Below are 8744 nucleotides of genomic sequence, written 5' to 3'. Positions count from 1 at the left end.
ACTGCTTGTTACAAACACACACTCAGTTATCCAATCAATAGGTACACCTTTAATTTCTTGTTACTGTCAATTTTAACAAGCATTCTTGTTTTCAGTTGGATAATTTGATTTTCTTACAACTACTGAATTTTCTGTAAACATTAAGCAGTACTTTTGCTTGATTTCAATTACTAGAGAATTATACAGAATAAATATAAACAAAATATTCAATTATAACAATTTATTGAACAAAAAGTCTGTTTATGCCGTATACACCCTTAATTTCACCTAAATTTTTCATATTTTCCTTATGATGTCAGCTCTCAAATGGAATATCTAAAAGCTTTATGGACTGGAATGTTGAGATTCATGAAGTACTAGGTAAGTCTCACAGCATAAACCTTCCAAAGTATAAAAGGCATTACACAACAAGCAGTAGGATGCTTGGTCGCACACAATGCCTTAGTTATCTACATCACAATCAAGCAAAACAGATAATATTTACTACAATCTGAATGTAATAAAAATATATTACTCCTAGATTTATTTGATGTAAAAAAAATCATTCTTTACAGTATGAGGTGAATATAATGGTATTACCAATAAAAAGGGACCATTTCAAAGTTTAATGCTATTCATATTCTTTATACATCTACCATGATCATTCTGCACACACACACACACACACAAATATATATATATATATATATATATATATATATATATATATATATATATATCAAAAGTAAGATGCAGTGAACCCCCAACACAGTAAATAGGCATACCAAAAAATTAAGAAAACCAACTACACTCATTCTTCCACTGACTGGTTTCATGATTGACCTTGCAGTGCTTCGAGTATAGTCCAACATGGCCAGCCATGCATGGCACAAAACCTTCACCTGCTAACTGGTGGAAAACTTACAATTAATTTTGGCTAACTATGCCATGGACAGTCTTATTTCAACAATGTAAGATTTCTTGGTAGCAGGATTAATTCAAGAACATCCTGAAATTATAATAACAAAAATCTTAACTAATTTACCTTGTGAAATGAATATCATTAAGCACAACTCTAACAGTGTTTTCCATATAATATACATACAATACCTCAAATACTAAAATTACCATTGACATTTAAAGAATAAGTTGTCTCCATAGCTACAAAGTAAAAAATCTTCAAGCACATTACACCACATCAAAAGTTCACATTAATTTCTCTTCATTTACAAATTCATGAGAGATCACATGTATATCCATATTTCCATCATCCAACATCATTTCCATGCATCCAATTAATTGATTCTGCACACCAATCCATCTTAGCATAAAAAGACTGAAACTCATGATAATGAAGGTTTTGAGTTATTAAATGATTATCAAAACAGTGTTCAATAACCACAAAATTTCAAGTAAGATTCATGCAGAAAAACATAAACAGCAACAAATCACAGGGTCCTTTTGAGGCTGCTTGTAATAGTAGATAGTACTAAAGACACAGAACTCATAGCAGACAAAAAGAAATTTATGGAGATACACCTGTAAATTTTCAATGATGGAAATGCAAATACATCAGTCACAGATTTAAAGCAAGGCATTCATTGTTTATTTGTAACTGTATTTATAGTCTTCTCTTCAACTGTTTTAGGTGACACGTCATTCTGCATATCAAATATCCCATTTCAGAAAAAATACTTTGCCTCATTTAAAGCAAACTGCTTCTCTATGAGTCTCAATCCATTACTAAAAATGGTGTCAGAGTGATCTATGCTGCAATCATTGCATACATAAGCTTGTCACTTTTGACAATTTTGAATAAAAGAATTACATCACCTCTTAATCATACCTTTTCCTGTTAATGTCATTTCCATGGCTCTCGTGAAAGCTGTTTCTTAGCCTGGAAATCATTTCTGTAATCTGCTGTTGTACAATACTATTGACAAACATCCCATTGTATCGTACTAAGTAGGGCAAACCAAAAACCGAACATGATATTCAAGGAGATGCACCTGTGAATTATGAAAAAAAGGGTTATTTACAATAAATCTGACTGTGAATGCCCTTAATTTGAAATCTAACTTGAGTTTGTCTTTTTACTTGTTCCAAACACTACATGGCTTTAGGTCACTGGAGAATATTACACCCAAGTCTTTTTCTTCCTATTTTTCTTTTGTTTAATACCACACACAGTTTTCAAAATTTATATGCTACTTGTGCACCCAGTCTATCAGTATGCAATCAACTTATATCTGTACAATTCAATTTCTGTTGTGATTTGGTTTTCAATATAGTATGTCAGTGAATCACTATGATACCTTACAACACAATACAATCCCAGTGTCATTAATACATATTAGAAAGAGAATGGTTTCAAGAAATGACCAAAGATCATCTATGCAATTCAAGATCATTTCTCTCTAATGATATTTTCCATAAGTTTGCCAGGTTAATTTGACAAATTTTTTGGCAGCTACTTATTACCTTTTACTGAACACTGGTGTCCTACTGGCAAACCCCTAACCTTGAAGTGTCTACCCCATGAACAGTAACACTGAAAAGGACCTTATTATCTCATCATAAGCTTCACTCATTGATTTTGCATCAAGCTTATAAGGACCTGTTGCTCCATTTATTTTCATTCCATCTAGTGCTGATGGTATATTTCAATCATGTATGTTGATTTCTTGCACAACATTACTACCCACTCTCCATGGGACTGCCATTGGAACATAAGGGAAATATTCAGCAGAAAATATGGATGAAAAATAACTAAAGACCATGCAATATTCCCTCATAATGAACTAACATTTTCTGTAAGGAAAATCTTACTACATAATGACTCTCTTCCATCTGATAGATATAAGATTTTGATATTTTTTGCCACCCTTGGCAATATTCCTCTTTGTAAGTTTCTTGTAAGCTGTTTTCTTTGAAAACTGGCAATTCTTTTAAGTTCCACAATTCTCCATTTTTCCTTATCTCTACAAAATGCTTTGCCATACATGATTCTAGTATGTATATGTGTTCAGCTGCCCAGCAGTGCACATTCACAAGTTCCATAAATAAAGAAGTGAAAAGCTGCTTACCATACCTAGAAAAAACTGAATTCTATGTACATCAAACAATATTCAAAATGGATTCACTAAGGCAAAGTGGCATCCATACTTGTCTTCCAAGTGAAAGACAGAGGAGTAAACTTTAACTTAAAATATGGCTTGCTGCAAAGCACACATTTTGAATTACAACATATCTAAGCACCATGTCTTTCTGATGCTTTAGATCATTATGCACACAGATTTGCAAAGATAAAGCCAGATATGGACCCTTACCATATGACAGTCCCTTTCTCTGAGTGGAAGTACCTTATTTTTTACCTCTGGTGTTCCACTGATGATAGCACATGCTGTGTGTGAGTGTGTGCATATGCATGTCGTCTGTGTGCCTTAAACTTGTGCCTAATTTAAAAGTAATCTAAAAAATACAAGAAGAACCTCTTTACGAGGTGAATGTTCATATGAATGTTCATATATAACTGGGTGTGCATGCTCATGAAGAAAGACTTAATCTCAAAGTCTTCACCTACAAAGGAAGGGAATTACAAATTATATAAAGTATGTACTTATATCTTCAAAAACCAAGGCATATTATACTACTGTATTATATCATCAAAAGTACTTCTTAATCTAAATTCTATGGTTTACTCAAACATTCAATTTGCAAAATTTGTAAATTAATGTGTGCCATGGCAGAAAAGTAATCCTAGGTATGCATTTAGTAAAAAAAGCTGAAGTAGTTGTAATGGAAACTAAGTCTAAAGATCATAAAAGTGAATAAATGCAACTTTCATGAACATCCTATAATGACTAGATTGTAAATGTCAATATGAAACTATAAGCAATAGATTTATATTTTCATCACTAATTCAAAGGAAGAGACTCCATTTATATCAGAACTTTCACACTAAGTCAAGTAACAGTTATGTTGATTACCTGCAATACAAACCTAATGTTCATAATTTCATAACTTTCCTTGCACATGTGGGAAATGGCGATCAAGTATGAAAATATGAGTGTTCCAAGGAACACTTGTGGTGCTTGCTCTGTAACACATGATATTGGGAATAAGATAAGGATGGAAATTTTACTTCATAAATATCAACATCTGCAATGTGCTTCATGACCAAAGGAAGAATTTTCTTCAAGTTATAAGCCAGGTTAAGCTCTGGGTTAAACCTCTGCTGCAGCAAGTGATTTTCATAATCAGATTAAACATTCTTTTGAATAGTATACCTCAAGCAAGATGCAAGCTAAAGTTTTGGGTTTTTCACCTATCACAATTCATTAGATCCTGCAAAACAACTGTACAGTTTCATGAGTATCTGATTTAAGTCTTTTAAAATTATGTTGCAAATTAAAATAAACTATGGGAGGATGGCTCATGGACAGGTGGATAAACAACAGATGGAAAGATAAATGAACAACAGACAAATGATGGTAATCAAAGTGATCCCAAGATGTCTGTTATGTTGTGCAAGAGACAAACCTAAATTTGTTCAGCCAATTTATGTTCTAGGTTCAACCTCTTAAAAAGAAGCAAAACTCTGGCAAAATCCAAATAAGCAATACGAAACAGCTGTACAAAGTGCATAAAGTACCTCATTCATCCTTTAATATTCATAACCTGGGTTGAGTATGTAGGAGATTTGTTCTGATGATAGACAAAGCAACTCCACATTGCAGAGGTGACTAAAAATTCAGGAAGCAAAGTTTGGAAACAAAACATTGATAGATTTACCATAGAGCATAATAACTTCAGTGACATCCAAATGATCTTATTCATATTACTGGTAAACTACTAAAATTCTAGGTGTCTGCCTTCCATATGGCTTTTAGAAAATACAGAAATATTAATTAGCAGTCTACTGGATGTATGTACTCTTAAACTTGATTACTTACCTGAATTTTCATTTCTATCAAATTTCCAGTTATATGAACTTCATTTTTACAACAGTAGGCTATGCAAATCAGCTAAGCTTCACAGCTGCAACACATTCATCTATAATTACTCTTACTGGTATGAAAACTGCCAATTGCTATCTTTCACTATTTCTTCATCTACTTACATCATTTAATCTAAAATACATTTTACCTTATCAATTATCTTCCCTTACTATTTCAATACCATATACATTCTCTTAACCATCAAAATTCAGTTTTTCCCCATTAGCATACTATTCAAAACATTCTCTACCTCCCTAATCTACAACCTACTAATTGTTTTAAAGAATCACAATGATTTCAGTTACTTGTTTCAATAAATTTCCCTCATTTTCCAATCAAAACATATTCACAACTAAAAATCAAAACCAGAAACACAATAACCTTACAGAACATATGGCAGAAAAAACAAATTTGCAACATGTTTGCTCAATATTACTTCTTTGTGAAAGGAAAATTCTGTTCCCACTGAAGTTTTGTTGGCAGGTAAATATAAAACAAAATCTAATACACAATAATAACGCAAGAGGTTCAAATCCCAAGGCAAACTGAACCAGTAAGCAGTTATCTACTAAAGCTAGTGCATGACTCTTGTCCTTCTCATGTTCAAGTCCTAAAGTATACAAGGAAAACATTGCCCATGAGTGGTGCTGTGAACACATATTAACTTTACCATAATACACCATAATCACACCCCATAAGATATTTAGTCTAAATTGTGCACCTAATAATATTTAGATAGCAATTATCATAAAAACAATTACTATCATGAACATGGAACACTCAGCTCTTTTCAATAATCTAATCCTCTGAGACAAACTTGTGCCCATGATGCCAAAAGTACATCATATAAAACTGCTATATTATGATTATTATGACTGTCATAGGTAATCAGTAAAAAGACAACTGACCATCCTCTTTTACATTACATTAACATCCATATGCAACATTGGTTATTCAAATATAAGCCAAACTCAACAATGAGGAAAAACTAAGAAATACTTTACCCACAAAGATTACTGTTGAGTGAACTGTAAAGGTAACTCAAAGACTACGATTACTTCCCAAATAAGAAATGTACTTTCTTGCAAAACTACAAAACTAAAAAACCTTCTTGTTCATTATTTCTGATTTACGTGAATTTATGGTGCTACATACAATATTAGCTTCTATTACTATCATTCAGTTGGACGTTAACATCATATCTTTATCTCCCTTTCCTATACATACTTTACTGTAATGCATGCACTTCATATAAAGAGCTAGTTGGAAAATAATCAAGCACTGTCTTCCAAACACAACACTGCTTATTCGGATATTACCCTAACACAACACAGATCAACACACTAAAAATACTTTATCCAAAATATAAGAATGATCAATAAACTATAAAACAACTAAAACCCAATAATTAAAGCATACTTTCAACAATGAAAATAACTATTCCTTCTTTCCTGCAGGACAAATGTCACCAAACCAATTAAAAACATACTATCAGACCTTTATGGGTTCTGTGGTGCTACTAGCAATTACAATAAACTTAGCAACACACTGCAAACAGGTCAACAAACCATATCAAGACTGTCCTTATCTGGAGACTGAATTTACAGTATTAATAAAAGTGAATGTATGCTTGACACAAACACTTAACATCACCTCTGGTAATTCACTATAATTTCCCAGTAACCTGCCTATATATCAAACTGCATTGTCAGTGTGCTGCACTACTCAGCTTCTGTTCCAAACAACAAACTTCATAAATCATTGTATAATTATTCCTAAACTAAGACTTCACTATAACATGGAAATACAGCATGATACAAACAGTGATAAGCATATGCATGCAAATCAAAACTAAAAGAACTGCCTGATGTTCAATCAAACAAGTGGATTCTTTGACCATTTCATCTCATAAGACATCTCAGTCATATGTGAGACCACACATACATCAGAACAGCAATGTAAATCTATAAGAAAAATTTTAGAGAGTAATATCCGATTCTGCAACATGATCTGTATATATTTCAACAAGCAATCAAGAAAATATTCTCATCAAAAAGTACATGGCAAGCAATTTTCCTCAAAGGCTGTCATCTGTTTTTAGACATTACTTCACTAAGGCATATGAAAACTGCTATAAAATACAAAATAAAAAAATTAACAACTAAACCAACAATTCAAGTGCTACATGTACAGTATGGCATGCTAAATCTCAGAACTTTTGATCAAATTACTACCAAATTATTGCAATAATAACTCATATGAATTTATTTTCATCTTTTTTCACACAAAGTACTTATTACCATACCACTTGTCTCACTCAAACATAACTTTGGCACTCTTTCCTCATTCATTCAGCAATAGGATGCAATATTTACTATAATACAGTCATTTAAGCATCTGATCTAATGTATCAACTCACATTAGCAACGTTATACAGCTTTATGAAAATATGCACAATTGACAGATATATAAATATATATGTATGTATATATGTACATTCTATTTATAAACAGGTATCAACACTAAAAAGTTAAGGAGCTTTTGTAAGGTGTTGCCCTGTATTATGCTACACATATTTCTGTGATATGCATATCACATGGACTATTTCAGAAAGTTTACAAAGACAAGATTCCTGCCTTGCAGAGGTAAATCACATATCAAAATAATACTGAACCAACATAAGATATTACACAGGCACAAGCAGCTGACAACTGACAGAAGTAAATACGACTAATCATTTTACTTTTAATATTCCGCAGACTTGCTATCAGTAAGCATATTTTTTCACTATCTAACATTCAAACTGTGACAAAGCAAGATATCTCAGAAAATTCAGATGAATGAAATAACTGTCAGCAGTCACATGATTTATACACTTTGCAATGTAAGTGGTTTTCAATTTTGGCATACAGAAAACTAATAAGTACCACTTTCACTGACTTTCCTTCTTTGTGCAATGCAACACACTTATTCAGTAAATGATACTGAGCGTAACTGCAAGAACAGTCAAATAGTATTCATGATCTGACACCATATATTCAGTGTGCTTCTCTATTCCCAGTACCATGTGGTTGTTTAATATGCTAATAGATCTTGTATAAACCAAATTCTCAGTAATCATTGCACACCCCTGACACTTTAGTTTAAATGATATGGCAAAGCTCATCATTTAAAAGCACAGCACAACAGTAAGCACAGAGTGAATATTCATTCTTTGGGTGTCTAGACAGAATAATGAAAAACGTGAAAAACTGATGTGTCTGCCAATGACCATGAATTACTCTCAATTCTGAATTACATGAATTTACAACTGACCCCAAACTGCAAACTGCACTATATGCAACACTAAATGAAAAAATCTGATATAGCTAATAAGTTCTAGCCAAAGGTTTTCACAATTATCCCTTATAATTTATAATAACAGTAATTTCACTGACTGTCTCCCTCAGTGTTGATAACAGTGATCATCAAAATCATTTAGCATTACTAGCAGATATAGTTAAGCAAAATAAAAATAATGACATCTACATATCAAACATATTGCTTCTGAAAATTCCTCAAGGGACCCAAAACAGTAGGAAGTAATTACACAGATTCTAACATCACTGCTACAGAAGCAAATAAACAGAAGTTCTCAGGAACATTTTCTTTAGAAATTTTCCTAACAAAGCACAGAAAAAGACAGATTTACTATGACATGAAATGGAACTTGACCAAATCTAAAAGCTGCATGATACTAAATCAATACCAGCATAACAAGACAAG

General features: G+C 32.4%; 1 protein-coding gene across 1 annotated transcript in view; it reads right to left on the bottom strand.

Annotated features, from left to right (window-relative positions):
• Window positions 1-205: 205 nt before the first annotated feature.
• Window positions 206-8744, bottom strand: part of dbo (Kelch-like protein diablo) — a 58246-nt gene continuing 49707 nt past the window's right edge. The window contains exon 10 of the mRNA XM_071695595.1: window positions 206-8744. This exon is cut by the window's right edge and continues 6806 nt beyond it. The gene's annotated coding sequence lies outside the window, so the exon portion shown is untranslated.

This window comes from Panulirus ornatus, chromosome 58, assembly GCF_036320965.1.
Source record: "Panulirus ornatus isolate Po-2019 chromosome 58, ASM3632096v1, whole genome shotgun sequence".
Taxonomy (NCBI): domain Eukaryota; kingdom Metazoa; phylum Arthropoda; class Malacostraca; order Decapoda; family Palinuridae; genus Panulirus; species Panulirus ornatus.
This window is presented reverse-complemented; position numbering and strand designations above follow the sequence as displayed.